At 52.1% G+C, this 18,936-nt stretch overlaps 1 protein-coding gene across 1 annotated transcript in view; it reads left to right on the top strand.

Annotated features, from left to right (window-relative positions):
• The first annotated feature begins 18,735 nt into the window (after positions 1-18,735).
• The window catches only part of CXXC5 (CXXC finger protein 5), a 35,102-nt gene continuing 34,901 nt past the window's right edge, over positions 18,736-18,936 (top strand). Inside the window, exon 1 of the mRNA XM_040622363.1 lies at positions 18,736-18,839. The gene's annotated coding sequence lies outside the window, so the exon portion shown is untranslated. The remainder of the gene's footprint in view (positions 18,840-18,936) is intronic.

Here is an 18,936-nt window from a genome sequence, read left to right as displayed (position 1 = left end):
TTTTGTGTGAATAGGCTTTTTGATTTTAAGAACTTTGTCTAGCAGAGATTAATGGTGGGTTTTCCCCCACCCCTAAAATGTTTTCATTTATACTGGTTGCATTTCAAAATCATGAAACAATTCCAGTTTACATAGTCAAAAGGATATCTTGAAAGTAATTTTACTGAACAAGATAGGGGCGTAAGCTTAAAAGCATTTCCATGAACCTTACATGTGCAGTATTCCAGGAACATGACTGTTAAACTAAATAAGAAATCTGCTTTATTAATGAAACTAAGCTGCATTTCACCAAAACCTTGTGACATTCCCTTGGTACATAGGACATAAAACAAAGGCATTGCTATTCGGTAAGTTAAGCTTCTGTGATTGTGATTGTAAAAGAGCAACATTGACCAAACCTGGGAAACATGAGCACAATCTTGTATTGGAGAGTCTGCATAATTACTTTGCACTGACATTGCAGGATGTTCATCCAATTTTAAATTGTACTGTATGTGGCTTTTTGAAGTCTTCCCTTGACTCTAGTAAATTGTAGTTTGAAACTTGTAAACAACTGTGTTTGCCAGAAACATCGTTCGTGTGAACTAGGCAAGTTACCTTTTTTCCCCTCCTTTTCCTAATCTAATTGTAAACCAGGCCAGCCTGAAGGCCATGGCTGATGCTCTCTAGCCATCAGGTTCTTTCAAATGCATCTTTACACTCTTGCACAAAAATTGAGGAATAAATGTCCACTGCTTTTGGTTTTAAACTTGTTTAACTTGTTTTATCTCTCAGTGTCACTATCCCTCCATCTCGGAACTAAGGTGTGCTATAACCTGAAACCTCTTAAACTGCTGCTTCGCTGTTGGCTACGTACTAGCATTTCTAGCATTCTTGACCTTGCAAAGAAGATCTGACTGTTAACAGGTGTGGGGAAAGGCGTTAGAATTGAGCTCTAACCTAAAATTACCCTGTATTCTCAGTATCATGGGCAGGTGGGAATTCATCAGTTTGGACTTGCTCTTAACTAGACTGGTAACTATAGGTCAGTTGCACAGATCTGAAAGCCCGCTCTTTGTCACCTTATAGAGCAGCCAGCACATTACCATTGATTAGGTCATAATGTAGATGCTTTCACAGGAGGGCTCTTAAGTATTTTTAAGTGCTAAATAAAAGCCATCATAGTGGCGTATAGGTGCCAAATGAAAGGGTTTGAATGGTCACAAACAACATTAGGCCCTTGAATGCAGTTTGGTTTTGCTTATTTGGATGTAGAGCCTATTTGGTCCAGTCTGCATGTGTATGCCTTGGCCAGAACAAAGGCTCAGTGAGGAAGGCCACATGCCCCACTCGTGAAGAAAAGTGTGTTAACCTGGAGTGGTTCACATCTGGGATCACATTGCCTTTTTACAGGAACGGCTCTGGCTTTATCACGTGTGAAAGCTTATTTGCAGTAGCCTTGATGATCTTGATGAGGCAGTGGTTACCAGGTGTATCGATATTGGAATATCAAGTGTATGGATTCCCTTTGCTTTGCTTCTTAATTCTGAACATGGAGTGTTTGGACAAGTTAGAGCTGGAGCACTCCTTTTTGGTTACATGATTTCAGATACTCGCATGCTCTGTTATTGGCCAGTGGTTAAAGGTAGCATTGTCCTGCTGGTTTCTACACTTTGGATAGTACATAGACTTGGAAGGAGGGTTCTTGGGTTAGGGAATGGCAGGGAGGTGGGTAGAGAGAAGGGTATGGTAGTGGTCAGAGTGAAGGGACCATGTCCTCTGCCCTGACCTAGCAGTAGAGGCATTCCTTTCCCGCTTACAGCATTCTACTTTTTGAGTCATTCCTCTTTGCCTCAACAGGTTATTTTGAGCCGTAGGTAGAGAAATGAATTATTTCCATATTACAGTTGAAATGTCTATAAACTGTCTCTTGTCTGCAATTAAGGTGAAACTGGCTTTTGTCTCAGTCTACTGTATGATACCCCCTAACACCCAATGGCTTTAATAGAAGAACTTCAGTTCCTGGGTCTTCTGAATCATGACCATATCTTTCCTTCCTTCCTACTCAGGAATTAGCATCTTCATTACCTCGCAGAAAATTGTCACTAGTGTTAAGGACCCATCTCCTTTTGAGTCTCTTTGTGAAACACTCTATTTCAAGTGATGGGCTATTTTGATGGGTGTGAGGTTATAAAAGAGGAAGCAGATTTTTAATAGAAAATAACTGAAGGTAGCAAACTTCCCAAATATATGTTCATATATGTCCAGGAAGAGAAAATAAATTTCCTTTGGGGTGCTTCTGGAGCCTTTATCCTATTGAATTTTACCTTATGGTGTGCACGCACTTAGATGAAAGTGTCTGTGAGTTCTCTGTGCCCCACAAAAACCTGCCTTAAAAGCCCCAGCTGCTAAATATTCAGGCTCCTCTGAACACTTCCAGGCCAATTCCTGGGATGGGCCGGTTCCTGGGACTGGCAGCGGGATCACTTTGTCATGTTTAATATTCATTGTAGCCATATTTTACCTTAGTTGGTATGAGTGGGAAAGTTCAAAGGTTGGACTGTCTAAACCCTTAAAACCTTGGGCCTTAGTGGCTCAATGTATAACATGATCACCAACCAGCTTTGGTCTTTCTCAGTGACTGCTCCTGGGCTGGTTGAGTCTGAGCTAGACATTCTTTGTGACAAATGGTCACTTTTCATCTTTGAATTACTTGTGGAGAGCTGCACCTGATCAGAGGCAAAGTATAATCAGCCTCTTAACACATGTAGAACTGTATGAATATCTTAGCACCAAGAGAGCCACTTAATAGTTTTTAATTGAGTGTGGATTTGTTTTTAACCTTCTGTGTAAGTTGTTATTGGTAGAATGGCCTTTTCCAGGGCTGGGGATCCTGAGTGTCCGGAGTAAGCTGCCTGTGACAGCTGTCCAGGGAAGAGCAGCGCCGGCCTGGATGGATATGCTTTGCTTCTTTCCAGACTTCTAAGGAGATTAGGGGAAATAGCTACCATTTTCTCAGGCACCTCTCTCCTTGTTTTGAGCTACTTGTTCTCCTATTTGAATGTCTTCCTAAGTACTTAAAAATCTTGACTCTTAAAAGTTATTCCCCTGATCTAAATTGTAGGGCCTCTAGTAAATGAATGAGAGTGAGTAGGGAGGGTTTAGTTTTCCTGACTGTTGGATCAACTACACCCCCAAATGTGCTTTCTCAGCTTTTAAGTTTTCCGTAGGAAGTAAAGTCAACTTTGGAAGCTCCAGAGCTTCTTGGGCCCCCTGACTGGGAGGTTTCTAGAAACAGCTCCCAAATACAATCTGATATTTGGGCTTCAGAATCAGCACCATCTCATGGGTGAGAGAGACATGCCATGCTTGAGGTAGTTGGCAAAATCTAGGCTATCTACTTGACTGCAGGGGTGTCTGGTATTTCCCCCAGCTAAATAAGGAGCAATACTGGTTAGGTCCTTCTGGGCAGTTTCCCCAGTCAGCATTGCTGCCATCTTTGAAAGGTGTGGCTACTTGCAGGGTGTTGGCAGTAAGAGTTATGGGGACCTGGCCTTGTTAAAGAGGGCGTCCAGGATTTCCAGTCGCCTGTTCCCCTGTGACAGAGGGAACCAAGGCTTTCTCAGACCTGCCAGAGAAATTGAGCTTTCCAGAAGTATGGCCCCAGGCCATCTCATTCTGGTCCTCTTTTGGAGGAAACAAGAGGGCATAAGAGAAGGGGTGAAGAGAGGTTCTGGTGCATTGTAACAGGTTATGGGGCAGGTACTGTTTCCATGAGGGTGGGTTCAACCTCTAAGTTGGATAGGGCACTTCTTCTGAAGTTCAGGATGTAAATTTTGTGGAGGTGGGGGCCAGGATTCCTTTGTGATTTCTCCTCTGACACACTGTCCCTGTTTATCCTACTCGCCTGCTACCCTGTAACTTTAGGTGACAGTTGGATGGGTTTAAATTTCTGTGCCCACAGATGGAGGAGGTGACTAAAATGCATTTGCTTGGGTAAGGAGTGAGCTGGTATCTGAGTGGATGCTAGTGCCTCAGTGGCCAGCAGAGGGCAGTGGTGACCCACGGCTGTAATAACCGAGAGGTGGGTGGTCAGTAAATCTGCTTGGACAGAACCTGAGAGGGGCTTTTGTTGGGGTGGGGAGGCCTCTTTGGGCTTGGCTTTGTTCACAGTTTATGCAGAACTGGATGGGCCGGTGCCTAGCTCAGTCAGGCTCCATCATAGTTTTAATCACAGTGAGGCAACAGGGCCCAAGCCCTGCCAGAAGTGTCAAACTACCAGCTCCCCTCTATCCTTCCTGTTGGTATAGTAGCCATATCCCTGGGTTGTGGACAGGTTAGTAGGGTCCAGGCCATGGCCTTTGCCCACCTGGCTACAGGTTGCTTGGGGGCAAAGGCCAGCCCATCACTTTATAGGGATAGGAAGATCTCATATTTTTTTTCAGCTCTCTGCCTGGTGCCCACTGTTGCCTTTCCCCAGAGGCAGGCAGTCCCTGTCACCCTGGCCAACCAGCCCAGTCTCATTTGCCTGCCCACCTACTCTGGACAACTAGGACATAGTTTTTCATACTCTGAGGAATGGAGGCCTGGAGACAGGAGGAACAGAGCTGGGGGCTGGTGATAGGGCTCTTGTTTTCCCTTGTCCTTTTTATCCTTTTTAATTTCTCTTGTGTTTTGGGGCTCCAGGCTCCCAGGTCTTACATCCCAACAGCTGTGAGCCTCCAGGGCCACTACCCGGAAGCCAGCTGCCTCTTCTTGGGGAATTCTTTGAAATTCCAGTCTTGGCCATCTGGATATGCAAATATCTCTAGAATTGCTGAACCTCCAAGTGGCTACACCTCAGGCAGCGTTGTGAGAATTAACCACCACTATCCCCACATGGGGGTTACTGTCTAGGGGTTGTTGGTGCCTGGAACCCAGGTTTTCATCTACTGAGAGACCCACTGTAAGAGTGGGGGAGAGGAGTCTTGATGGCTCCCTAGGTCCTGCTCTAGTTCCTAACTATGTAAGGAATTTTACATTCAAAGGAGGAATTGGGAGGCCCCTGGGGGCCCTTTCTGGAGAGTGAGGCTATGGGACTAAGAGAGTCCCCAGAATAAGGACTGAAGCCTTGGGTCTATCATGGCCAGAGGGGTGGGGGCTACCTGCAAGGAAGGCTCCTGATTTCCTCCTATCAGGCCAGACCGAGGCAATAGAGCTGGACTTAGGCAACCCAGAGTAGGGCCAGCAGCCTGGCCCCCAGAATGCCTCGCTCTCCCCCAGGCCTCCCCCTGGGGCTGGTTATCTGGCTGCAGCAGGAGGAATGTGTGCTCTGAGTGGGGAAGGCGGGGGCTCAGGGTCAGGGCGGAAACCTGGGAATGTGGACTCCCTGCCTGCCCCTGTCCCTGTTGGAGGGAGGGAGCCATGGAGAATGTGGCTGACAGGCCCCAGGCGTGGGAGAGTGTAGGTCTGCTTGTGTGTGTGAATATGTGCTGGAGGGGGCTGCCCATGTGTGTATGAACTTGTGAGAGAATTGTGAGCATGGACATTCCTTAGTGTTTATGCATATGGGTGTGAGCCTAAGCTTTGTAGCCTTTGAGAAACGAGTCAAATCTGTGTTTGAATCAGAGGCAATGACTTTTCAGTTGTATATTCTTGGGCGACTAATTTTTTTCTCCTTTGCTTGGTTTTCTCATCTAGAAAATGGGCAGTTGGCCTCCAGCCTGGCCCTTAGGCAATGCTTGGTGGAAAATGGCCTTATCAAGTTGAAGGCTGTGGATTTTGAGTGCTTACGGGTTCTCAAGGAGGGGTATGCATGGACAATGGGACATCTTTCCTGGATTCCTGTGCAAGCCAGAGGTTTTCCCTTCTTTGGGTAGGACCTGCTCCTGGGACACCCAGGGACTTGGGGTGGGCTCTGTGGGTCTCTTTGGGGCCCTCAGCTCACACGCCACTTAGCAAGGCCTACGAAAGTATACCAGTAAACAGAATGGGTTGACATTTGGATGGACATGCCTGGCCAGCCTGTGTGTCCCTGCCCAGGGTTTGACTGTACCTCTACTTCTCTTGGGGGTCAAAAAGGGAGTCCAGCTATCCCTTCTGGTGAATAAAAGCCTAGAGAGGTGGTGGGAGGGGTTGCCTCCAGTCACCTGGGAGTGGGAGGTCCTGAGGAAGGATGCCAGATCTCTGCCAGCTGTTTCACAGCCCTACCTGAAGGATGAGGGTGAGGGGCGATTGTAGCACTGCACACAGCGCAGGATCCGTGCTTTCCCCCATCCTATGTCAGAGGCTACGCAGTAGTCCTGCAACTCTCTCCCTAAAGCGTATGTGCATGCACACACACACAAGAGCATATATACATGTATATGTGCTTGTATACACATGGGATTTGGGGGTCACAGGTTATTGGCGTCTGCAGACAGAACTTGGGATCCTAGCACAGAGAGGTTGGGAAATTAGCCAAGGTCACACAGCTGGGCAAAACTAGGGAGGGAATGTTGGGAGTCTTTCTGGGTAGAACCTTTAGGGGGAGCTCCCTGGCTGCAAGGGATTCTTGAAAGCCCCTGGGAGGGCCCAGGCTTTCACTGGAGGAAGTGAGGGCTATAGCCCAGCTGGCCCTATACTGGAACCACAGGAGTGGCCTATAAGGGTGTGTTGAAGGAATGACAGATCTTGGCCCTGCTCCCACACACATGCACTGCTGGGAATGGGGGTTGAAATTGCTGAGATCAGTGGCCAGCCCTGTTTCCTGCTTTGGATTTGGAATAGAGAGGGCTTTTCTGAGGGCTCTGGAACTGCTCTCAGTTTCTGTATGGGGAAATGGAGGAATGGAGAAAGGATTGATTAGGGATGGTCCTCAAGGAGCTTATGTAAGAGGTCTGGGACCCTATGTAACTGAGTGGATCACTGCTGGGTGGGGGGTTCTTTGTGTTCTACAACTTCGTGAGAGTGACAGGAAGTGGGGCCAGTAGCTATATACTAGTTGAGTTGCACCTGGTGAGAGATTGGGGGTGGTTTCCCTGCCAAAGCCCCAGAGTGTGTGGCAGGCATGGGTCTGTAGCAGGGGAAGTGATAATGTGCGGCCACTGTTGTGACTGAGCGTAGCAGTGTTAGTTGTGTTCGTGACACTTGAGTGGTGTTTCCCAGGTGTGTGTAATGGCAGAACAAGTTTGGTTGCTGGGGTGAATCAGGTTCCTGGAGAGGAATGAACCTACCCAGAGAGAGTGAGACACTATTAAGTAGTTACAGTCATTATATTGATAGGACATACTAGTAACTAGTAATGATCCTAAGACCCTCTTTGTGTTGAGTGCTCACCTGGCAGTAGCTCATTTAGTTCTGTCAGAACCCTGTGACTTAACGTGGTTTTGCCTGTGCCACAGCATTTGTTTATTGTGCCACATTATATTCACATTGGGGATGTGATATCGCTGTGTCTGTGCCTTATTTGCGGAGGTGCCACTTGTGGTGCTGTGTGGCCTTGTTATGTACTTGGGCTCTTGATGCCGTTGTGTTGCCAGTATGGGTTGTTGCATAGTATGACACCCAGTTTGACAATGTTCTTTGAGGTGGTGGTGAAGACATATAATTTGGCTGTGTGACTTCTTTGCTTTGTTGTGTGACTTTGTTGTGCAGCCAGAATATGTAACTCCCTACTGTTGCCTGGTTTGAGACCAGCAAGTGGAATGTATGACTCATTTTGTGTCCTAGTGATATTGTGGGTGTCTAGTGTAGGGTCATAGGTTGTGATGGTGGGAGGGCCTGTTGTGGCGGGGTCAACTGGTGGTATGATGGTGTGACTGACTCTCTGGTGGTTATGTGTCTGTGACACTTTTGTGCATGTCCATCCGAACCATTTGTTTGACCCTGCTGTGGCCAGACTTGTGTGGTGTAACTCCCATGTAGTGAGTGTGCCTCCTTTGTGGTGGCAGTGGCCCTTAGTGATGTTTCCCTGTACGGATTGTGTGTCCGTGTGACCCCTCAGTGCCGCTGTCCCCCTTAGCAAGTCTGTGTGTTGTTTGACCTCGGTGCGGATGCCCCCACCTCTGCCGGCCCCGCCGCCCCTCCCCCACGCCGTCCGCCAGCGCCGCTCAGCGATCGATCGCCATTGATTGTCCCTGACGAGCTGCTCCACTTTCCAGCCAATGTCAGGAGGGGGGATCTCCGCCGCCCTGGCGGTGTCATTTCCACACACTCCCTGGGCTGCCGCCAGCGCGGGCGCCGCCAAGAGCCGGCCTGGATCGCCTGGAGCGCGGACCGGACCGCCCACACCTTGCCAGGACGCCCCCGACGGGGCGGCCCAACCCCCCCAGCTGCCGAGCCTGTGGCCCTGCACCCAGGCCCCCCACTCCCCGGGTGGGTGGATGTTGTCGCCACAGGAGTTTGAGCTGAGACCGAGGAAAAGGAGTAGGGGGGCCCAGTTGGTGAGCCCGGGTGGGGGCACCGCCGTTTCCTGCGGGGCGGAGGCGCCGGCGGGCCAACTTTGCCGGGGCCCAAACAGATGCTAATGATTTTCCGGGAGGCGCCGGTTATCTCTGGCCCCAGCCAGCCAGCCAGCCAGCGCTGCCCGGGCACAGACACCTCCCCACCCTCCCTCTCACCCCCAAGAGACCCGGCAAATGACCGCCTGGACCCGAGTGGACGCTGGGGGTCATAGACTCCCTGAGGGGAGCCCCCAGAACTCTGGCTGTGGGGTAATACACGTTCCCTGTCCACCCAGGACGTTACTGCATCTTCTTATGAACCCTTTCCCAAAGCCGCTTTTCAAGCAGGGGAAAGTAAGGCTCAGAGAAACCCTGCCCAAGGTCACATGGACCTAGCAGCTGCTCAGCTGAGTGGGTTACCCTCTCTTAGAGCCACCCTGTTGGGGACTCAACAGTCCCTCATCGCCCAGGGGCTGAGCCAGTTTCCAGGCTCCCCGGTGGAAGTGCTGACGTGGCTCTGGGCAGCTGTCTGGGGCCGGGAAGCAGGGCAGATGTCACAGAGCCCAGGGGAGGAGGCGGCTCCACGGGGAGGGCCAGGAGGGGGAGGGCAGGCAGGGCCTCTAGCTGGCCAGACACGCCTCCTCCCCCTAGGCCTGGCTGTCTGTCTGGGGCTGGGGCACAGCCATGGGCCTGGCTGACCCGCCTCCAAGTCTAGCTCCAGGTCCTCTGTGTGGCTGTGGACAAATGCTGCAACCTCTCTGGGCCTCTTCCTCTCCTGTCAGAGCATAACTGCACCTGCTTTGGATGGGTGTGAGCCTCATGTGAAAGCAAAGGTGTGCAAAGCCTCCAATCCAGTGCTGGGCACACTGTTCCTGCTCAATAAAAGTCAGCTATTATTATTGTTGTTGTCTTTGCAAGTGGGAATTCAGTGTGTCCAAAGGCAAAACTGAGCCCTGAGGGTGCCAGCTGGCTTCAGAGGTCATTCCAGTCAGCCTCCTGCCTTGCTGCCCCTGGCCCTCTGCATTTCTCATGCTTGTCTAGCTTTGTTCCTTCTTACTGAAGTGTCAGCCCCCCCTCAGCTCTCTGCCTGCTGCCAGGCTGCCCCCACTCCCTCTTGTTGGTGTGGTTCCCTCCTATCTGGCCGCCACATTGGGTCCCTCAAACAGCACAGCCCCCTGGGAACAGCAATCGATGGGGCGGAACAGCCTCCCTGACAGATGGACCCACGGAGGCTGGGCTGCTTCAGCAGAGCTCCCTAGGAAACCAGAGATAGGAGCTGAGCCACCATGGCTGCCTCCTAAATAGAAATGGGAGGGAGTGGGGAGATGAGGAGGAGGCCAGAGCTTCCAACCAGCTCCAGACTGGGCCAGCCCCTGGGAACAGGCCTGCAGGGGCAGGGCAGCACCTATGCCTTGTCATAGGCTCAGAATCCTCTTGGGGAGAGGGCCCTGTGGAGCTTACCTGGTAGGTAGGATATGTCTGAGTCCCCCTTCACGGGCAAGTGAAGAGTTTTTCCAGGCCCCCTATCATGGGCACTTTTTCTAACAAACCCAGAGGGTGGTGGGTATGTAGGTGGACAGGTAGGAGGCTTACCCCCATTGCTTAGGCCACAAGGGGTATCTACAGCCAGAAGGGCAGAAGACTTTCTCTCCCTGTGCAGGTGGGAGGTGATAGGCCTTGGCCTCAGAGAGAGAGAGAGAGAGAGGCGTGTGTGTGTGTGAGAGAGAGAGGGTGTGTGTAGAATGACTCCTGCCTCCTACCAGGCTCCCAGATTAGTTGGGGAAGGTCTTTCCAGGGTTTCTCAACCTCAGCACTCTGGACATTTTGGGCCATTTAATTCTTTGTGCCATACATCGTGGGATGTTTAGCAGCATCCCTGGTCTCTGCCCATTAAATGCTTGTAGCAGTGGTTGTGACAACCAAAAATGTCTCCAGACATTGTCCAGTGTCCCCTGGGAGGCAGAATCAGCCCTAGTTGAGAACCACTGGTCTAACCTCAGGACCAGCCCCCTAGGTTGGAAGGGGTGGCCAAGACCCATGGGGATGCCAGAGAGCCTCTGCAATAGTGGGAGGGGAGGTTTCCAACACGGCTTTGTCCCCAGCTGTCTCAGGCCCAGGAGGGTGGGAGACACCCTCCCCCCTCCATGGCCCTAACTGCCAGGTTGGAGGGAACCATGCTTGCCTGAGATGGCAGGGCTGTTGGCGTCACTGCTCAGCTGCGCCAGGCTTCATGCCAACACCTCACTGCTGAGACTACACAGCATGGGGGCGGGGGAGCGGGTGCGGTCATGGGGGGTACTCAGGCTGCCTGGGCAGCCTTCTGTCCGGCCAGTTTGAGATGGGGGGAGCCAGTATGGATGAGCAGCCTCCTCCCTTCCTTTCCCTTGGTGTCCTGGCAATGTCTCTGCTGCCTCCTTGTAGGCTGGTATTGGGCTGGGGGTGGGGCTGGCAGGCCTCAGAGCCAGTGGGGGCTACTGCCTGGAGTAGGAGGATTGTGGACACAAGTCCAGCGGGCCCAGCCAGCTGACAGCTGGTCCACCTGAGTGCCGAGCTGGCCCCTCCAGGAAAGGGAGGGAGGGAGGAAGGCTCTGTGGGCTGGCTAAATGGTGCCTGAGTCTCCCAACCCACAGGCCCTAGAGCCAGACAACTGGGGAGGGGGCTGCCTCTGGAGTTATCTTCTTCCTTCACAGGCAGGCAGGCAGACAGGCATTGAGGTGAGGGAAAGTTCTCTGGTGCACAGTCTCACTGCTGGGAAGTCCCTACTTCTGTCTAACCTACTTCCTTTTCTCCTATAGCATCTGCCCTATCCTGAACTGCATGCTCTGGGCCCAACATTTTGGGTTCTCTGGCCAGCGTGTGCCCTTATTCCCAGAGAAGAGAACCCTTATCTGTGGGGAAAATTTCATTCAGAATACAAGTCACCTGGGTCCTTGTGTGGGTAGAAGAGGGTGCCTAAGTGGGCTGGGCAGAGGGGATGGAGAGAGGCCTTGGTGCCAGTGACAAACCAAGGCCCGCAGAGAGCAAGGTTTCCCCAAGGCACATTGAACCCAACACCAGCCTAGGGGGTCCCGGAGTGGGGAGGAGGAAGTGGCTGGGAGGGGGGCAGTGCCTTTGTAACCAGAGATGAGCCAGGCGGGCTGAGGTGGCAGCTTGGGGCTGGGGTTTAAAATAGCGCCTCGGCCTGGCCAGGATCGGGTTCGGGTCACCCACAAGGCAGCGTGGCCACCACGATCCAGCTCGGGTTTCTTGCCTTTCTTGATGATATGATGGAAGACAGGACTACACAGGTAGATGGGCCTAAGAAGAGGGGTCCAGGCACTGCCACTACAGTCCTGACCAGTCTGTGGCCTGTCTCCTTTCTCCTCTACACCTAACCCCAGGGGACAGATCGTCCCAGCTGAATTCTGATGCCCTCCCTCCTCCTCAAAAAACATTTATTTATCACCAACTAGGGACCAGGCCCTTGACAGAGCATGGAGAGGAGTAAAGCCAGACCCTGTCCCAAGTCCCAGGAGTCCTGGCCCCCTGGGAATACACAGAAGGGGAGAGGGGTGATCAGTATTCAACAGAGACCCTCCACATTTCACGGATGTCCTAGCCTCACCCTGGAAGACCTAGGACAAGGAAAGCAAGGGGCACAAAGATCCCCAAGGGCTGTAAGAGAGGAGGGTTAGACTTAAGATAAGCCTTCCACTGGAGAAATGGAGATGGATACAATAGGGAGGGGGAAATGTCCTCTCAAAAGCTAATGATTATCCTTGAAAACTCCCAGGGCCAGTTTACTCCCCCAGTGTTCCCTGGAGAGAGGGACCAAACAGAATGACTTGTCCCCTCCCTCAAGGCAGAGAGCCCTCAGACACAAGTCTGAGAGGGCATTCTGGTCCGAGCAGGGTGTCTACTTCCTCAGGCTGACCCAGGGAACAGGAAGGGGTCAGGAGATAGGAAGGGGGAGTCCCTTTTTTAGTTTTTCAAAAGAAGTAGGTAGTTCCAGCCCTGCCGCACCACATAATGCTATTGGAAAGGGGGAAAAGCTACTTCAAACAATGAAAAGTCCGATCTAACCAGAATCCTTTCTGCTCCACTCTCCCTTGCTAGAGTTTCTGGGCTCCTGGGGGCACTTACCACCTCTGAGCAGTGGCCCCTGGGGCCTGGCAGGTAGGATTTCTCCCCACTTTCCCTTCCCCAGCTGTGGGTTCGAGCTGGAGGAAGTGACACAGGAGGCCAGTTAGCTCAGGGCCCAGTCCCCTCTAACTGGAGCAATGGCCAGCCCTACTAATGGAGCTCACATATGTCTAAAAAAGTCTTGTATATCTTAATGATTTCTCAACAGCCCCTGATTGAAGCATGCCCAATTTAGCCGTGCCGTAAGTAACTTTTTATATTTCCTCAGGGAATCATTTCACTTATGAATCTTTTCTGAATCTGCAATCTCGATTAAAAGTTGATTTTTATTTTTTATTTTTTTGGTCTCCATCTCCCAGGCTTCAGAGACTCCTCCTTAGCGAAAAGGGTGGTATTACCATCAATCCTCCCTCATTAGCCTGTCTGAGCAGGAGAATTCTTGGGGGGGGGGGTGCGTGTATAACAAACAGCTAAGTCTCCCCTGTGGTAGCACCTGGGGGGTATGTGGCCTGAGGGGCAGCTGCAGGAGGGGCTCACAGAGAGGTGATGGGGGCACTGCCAGTCTCCTGCCCACATACACTCCCCTACCTGCCCAAATCAGCACACAACCCCCATTGTTTCACTGGGGAGGAGTGTCCAGCCCATTCTGCCTTAAGGTTGTCTCTTCACCTGTAGCTTAGGGATTTGAGGAGACAGAGAACCCTTCAAGGGTTCAGTTTGAGAGCACGGAGCTAGTTCAAATCCTGGCCCTGTTCCTGTACGGCTACCACAGCTTGGGTAAGTCCCCTCTCACAGCCTCAGTTTCCTTATTTGCAAAATGGGAATGTGATTACTAAACGGATAACCAAGCACAATGCCTCCAGAGAGGCAGCCTTTATTATTTCCCTTGGGGGACCCCAGCATCAGTAAGCAGGATTGGAACAGTGCTGAGGGTCCTATCCCAGTTCTGAACAATATCTAGTTCTTTTCCTCAACCCATTCATTATCTAGTCCTGGTGACACTCCTTGAGGTGGAGTGGGTGGGACTAGCATAATTACCTCCCTGAGGAGAATAAGGGTCTGGTGAGGTTGGGACTTGCCCAGGGGCTGCCCCAGGAGGCCCACCCAGAGCTCCTGACTCTCTTTCCTAAGAGGCAAAGGTCAGGACTGCAGCAGGAAGGCTGGAGGGCAAACAATGGTGAGACTTTCCGAACTTTGAAAGAAGGGCCTCCCCACAGACACCCTCCTTGACACCCCCCCCCCACACCACCGCCCGGATAGTTGGGGGAGGGACTTCCCCAGGTGCTGGGACCTCTGGCTCTGACCTCTCACCTCTGACTTCTGGCCTGGGGTAGGTTCTCTGAGAACCAGAGTCACGACTGAGGGGACCAGACCGGGCAGCAGTGGCTGTGGCTCTGGGAGTTAACGATTTACAAGGGGCCCCTTCCTGAGGCCTCCCTCCTCCCGGCCCGGCAGGCAACCCGTGACTGCCCAGGCGGCTAGACACAGAACCAGTCCCGCCAGTTCAAAGAGGAGTTCATCCCAGGCCCACCCCCAGGCACTGCCTGAGCACCCCATTCTCTGGAGTCTGAAGGCGAAGGCAGAGTAGAAGTTGGTGGGTGGGGTCCTCTGGTCTGAGCTAGGTCCTGTTTTCAGAAGTCCCAGTGTAAGGGGCACTTATGACCCTGCTTTGCTTTTAGGGCCAGGTCTGTGAGCCCCACCCCCCACCTCTAGCAGGGCTTCCCCATACCACCCCACCCTAGCCTGCAGGTCTTTGGTAGAGCATTTTCAGGCCAGGCTGGCTTCTGGACGCCAAGGGCACCCCTTCCTTTGGACTCCGTGTAGGGCCTCCAGGTTTAGGACTCTCTGCCCTTCCCTCCAACAAGGCCCCATTCAGTTACCTTCTGGTCCCTCCCTCTTCTGATGGGGTGGGGAGGGTGCATGGAGCCATAGCTTTGGCCTCTGGGAGCTCTAGCTCGTGGTCACACTCCCATAGTAGAGACAGTTGAACCATGAATGTGCCTAGAGAAGTCCAGGGCTACTCTCAGAGGCCTGATGTTCCCCAAACTGTCTCCACTCCCTTTCTTCCCTCCACACAGGCTGAGTTCCCTGCACCTGGCAGAGAATGGGCCTATGTCTGGTTGTCTGGCGTGTGCGTAACATGTTTGCAAGTCTATGGTAAGGGAAAATACAGTGTGAGTGTGTGTGTTGGCCTGGTCTCTGCTCCCTATCAACTTCACCCCAGAATTATTTTGTTCTGTGAGTGGAGTTCCGCCCCCCCCCCAATCCCCTCCTCCCTTCTTGCCCTTATACAGCTTAGGTCCCAGCTGGGGTCACCAAACTGACTTCTCAGGGATGAGTGGCCCTTGGCCGCCTAAGAGATAGACCTGGCTTTTCTGAAACTTCTTTTTAGTTTCACACCTCTCGTGTTCCTTCAAGGGTCATGGTGGCAGGACCTACGGGCCAATAGTCAGCACATGAGGGCTGAGACCCTAAAGGCCTGGAACTGTGTCTGAGCAGTTAAGCCTCTTTCTTCCCCTGCCCATGTCTGCACCCCGAGTCCTGCCCTGGGATTTTGGTCGAGGTCACAATTCAGTGTGACCGCACTGAAGATTATCCTGTACCCTGCCCTGAGATAGGGCTCCAAATGCCCTTGCTCCCATCTTCTTTGATACAAGTGAGGGAAGCAGGGCCCAAAGAAGGATAGACATTAGACCAGCCTCCGGATTGGCCGTGTTTATTGGAGACCCTAACCCCTACACCCCTCCCCGTGCAGCCGCTTCCCAGTTATTGGATGTTTAATAAATGACCATCACTAGTTGATAAACGACAGTCCTAGCAAAGGCAGATAACTCAGACAAGGCATGGGTTTAAATCCAACTTTTGCTACTTTGTAACTTTAAGCAGGTGCCTGAGCCTGAGGATTAAATAAGCATATGGCCAGAAAGCAGTTAGTGCTGTGGGGCACGCAGAGGAAGTGCTCAGAAAGATGCGGGCTACGGTGGTTCTTGCTGGTATGAACTCCATGCCTGGGTTTAGGTGCAGGGCAGATAGGAGAGTCTCCCTTTCACTCAGGAGTTTTCATGGGTGGGTGGTGGTAGTGGGGGGACAAGGAGACAAAGGAGCAAATAAAAACTATTTCTCTGCAGTGTAGTCACGTGGCCATAGGAGGGGACAGAGGAGGGGCCCCAAAGCCAGGCCACAGAGTACAGTTGTTCTGCTCAGGCACTGCAAGAACGCACCTGGCAGAGAGAGCTAGGGACACGGAAAGACAGTCCATGATCTGCTACCAAAAGGGTGTACCTCCAGGGGGCAGCTGGCTGGCTCAGTGGACCATGGGACTCTTGATTGCCGGGTTGCCAGTTCGAGCCCCATGTTGGGTGTGGAGATTGCGGAAAAAAATTTTAAAAAAGGGTGTACCTACATCTGCCGAAAGAGGGTATTTTTTTTACTTGCAAAGGCTAGTGGCAGCCCTGTGAATACGGGCCAAACTGAGGCTGGGGAGTGGAAGTGAAAGAAGTGGGAGGTAACACATGCTCTTGGTCTTCAGTGAGGAGTTCTGAGATAAGCTTGATTAAGACCCTCGGGCTGGAGGGAACGGTACATGCAGCCATGGAAAGTTGAACAAGAGTTTTGGGGGGTCTGAGGGGAACCACCGGTGTTGGGTGGTGTTGGTCAGTGGAGCCCAGGGTTTGCAGGCAGGAGTCGGGCTGATAAGGGAAGCCAGGCTGTGCTGGGGAAGGGGCTTGGGCAGAGCCTTCTGGGTTCTGAGAATTCACTACAGGAAGGGACGGAGGGGAATCCCAGGGCAAATTTGTGTGCCAGAAGCTTCACTAGGAAGGCCAATCTCCTCAGGGGTCAGGAGAACAACTCTGGTGCCAGTCTCATGCAAGTTTCCTCATCTGACAAGTGGGGAGGATACTACCGCTGACACTGATGCAAGGATTAAATGAGCTAATAATGTACCTAAGCTGTGTAGCCTGATGCCCTGCTCAGGGTAGGGCTTCATACACACCAGGTAGAGGCATTATAACCAAGATCCAGGGGAGCAGTTCCCAGGGTCCTGGACTGATACGGAAGGTGGGTTCAGGGCTCCTGTCTCCCCTCAAGGTGCTGGAGACTTAAGAAATTGGATAGCTGAAGCTAAGATGATTGGTTGAGTAACATTGTGAAACCTAAATATTCCTCTTTGGGGGCAACGAGAGAGAAGAGAATAGTGAACCAGGGTGGCTTCAGTTCTTGTGGAAAGGGTCTGGGGTGCAGATGATCTCCCCCAAGGCCAGAGACCTCCCAGCAGTCCTTCCGGTACCCCCACTTGTCTCATTTGTTATGGGGAGAGTTCTATGTGGATGGCTTGTGATGTTTCCTATTCATGTTGTATTCTCCATATGGACAATTCTGCCCCTCTCCTTTCTGGCTCCTAACCAGGGTTGAATTGGTGAGGGTCTGAGTCTCCCTGCAGTTCTTAATTTCTAGGAGAAGGGGAAGGCTCTAAGATCCAACCTCTAAACTGGGCCTGGCATATGCCAATACCCCTTGCCTGAGAAAGTCACCATTGGGATCATCTGGCTCATCTTCATTGTGGCCTGCAGCCCCTTGGCCTTTGCCCTCCTGACTTTGGGAGGTGGGGGTGGGGGTGCGGTTGCAGAGGTCTTAAAAAAAAAAAGTGGATAATTAATAGTAATTCCCTTAGGTAGAGCTACTACCCACTCTCCCCCATGAATCCCAGCATGAAGCTTTTTTGGGGTGTGCAGAACCTGATTCTGCACTGACCCTAGACTGTAAGAGCACTGCAGGATTGAGTTTCATTTCTTTGCTTCTACTCCTCTGAGACCTGCTGCTAACTCCTGGGAAATAGGTCTCCCCTCACAGGCAGTGCTCAGCTTTTCCAGAAAGGTAGGTAGAGGAGGGCTAAGTACTTGCAGATCCTGGAGCATCTAGACATGGGACCCTGCCTCCTTTATCTTTATATGGCCCGTGCCCAATACAGTACCTGACACTCAGGGTGGGGCCCAGAATATCTATCTTTAAGCGGTTCAGGGGTGATAATCTGGAAGTGTTCAGTTGTCTTAAAACCGGGTTCCCATAGCAAGTACCTTGCTTTTAGTCACATGGTATGTTTGGGGTGGCTTTGAGGAAGGGTGTTGGAGAGAAGAGGGGAGAGGAGTGGAGAGGACAAGAGAGGAAGGGTTCATCACCACCCTTTGGAGCCATTCTTGGCATTTAGTTAAGGGAGGACGCTTCTCAGCATTTGTGGAAGGGAATAGTGTCCATGATGCCTGGAGTGGGGTCACTCCCTGTGGCTTGGGAGGCCAGGATGGGTAGAGAAACAACACATTTCAGATGAACTCTGCCCTTTGACACCTCCCTAACTCCCCTATGCCTGGCTGGGTCAAGGTCCCAAGGCCAAATTTAGAATGCTTGGAGAATGGGCACCAGTGGCTGCTCCCGGAAGACCCAGGCCCCAAGGCCCTCTTCAGCCTTGGCGACAGGCTGGCCACATAGAGGAGGAGAGGAAGCAGTGAGGTGGGAGCTGGTTTCGGTTCTCCTACCAAGGCTGTGCCTGTGGCTGGAGGCACCGGGTAGAGGCAGTTAACTCCCTGTTATCTGGGCCGCAGTGGATTTGGGGCTGTACATTTAACTCTAGACAGACTTCCCCAACCGCCCTGCCCCTCCCCCATTAGGGTCTCTGGTCTTTTTTTTCTGCCTGGAGGAAACATAAACCCACCCTACAAATTCCAGATTCAGAGAAACTTCCCACTTTGGGATTATCTGCAGTTTGGGATTATATGAGCCCAGGGCTTGCTCTCAGAGTCCCTGAGGTGAAGAGAAGACATCTGCAGCTTGAGGATTAGCCCAAGCTGGGCAGATGGAGGGAGCATGGAGTGAGGGCAAGGATATTCGGGCACAAATCTGTACCCACTGGGCTTTTGTTCTCTTCCAACCAGTTTCTATTGAGTACTGCTTTGTGCCAGGCACTGTTTCAGGCTCCGAGTTTGTAGGCCAGGGTCTCAGGGAGCCACAACGTAGTTACCTTAGCCCCAAGAGTCAGGGCTGGGGCTGGGGCTGGTGTAGGAGACAAACTGTCCTTTCTCAGATCGGTTTTCTCCTCTGTAAAATGGGGACAGGAATCTCCACCCCTTGTCTCCCGGGGAACTAGAGCCCACTGAGTCCCGGAAAGCGCTACGGGAAGGGTGGGGTCTTTGAACCCAGTGTCGCTCCAAGTGCCCTAGGCTAGGAGCTCCAGGCCCTTCGCGCACCTGAGCTGAGGGGCGCGGCCAAACCCTCCCTACTGTTCCCTGTCGCTTCCGGCCCGCCGAAGAGAGGGGCCAGAGGGACGGCGGGTTTCCCCGTAAGGTAGGTTGCCAAGCCCGTGCATCCCTCACAAAATAGGGAAGGTCCTCTTATTTTTTGTAAAGTTGCGGAGAAAAGAGATGAAGACGGGGCGCGCTAG

This window comes from Ursus maritimus, unplaced genomic scaffold, assembly GCF_017311325.1.
Source record: "Ursus maritimus isolate PB19 unplaced genomic scaffold, ASM1731132v1 scaffold_5, whole genome shotgun sequence".
Taxonomy (NCBI): domain Eukaryota; kingdom Metazoa; phylum Chordata; class Mammalia; order Carnivora; family Ursidae; genus Ursus; species Ursus maritimus.
The sequence above is the reverse complement of the archived record's forward strand: the minus strand, read 5'-3'. Positions and strand labels throughout refer to the sequence as shown.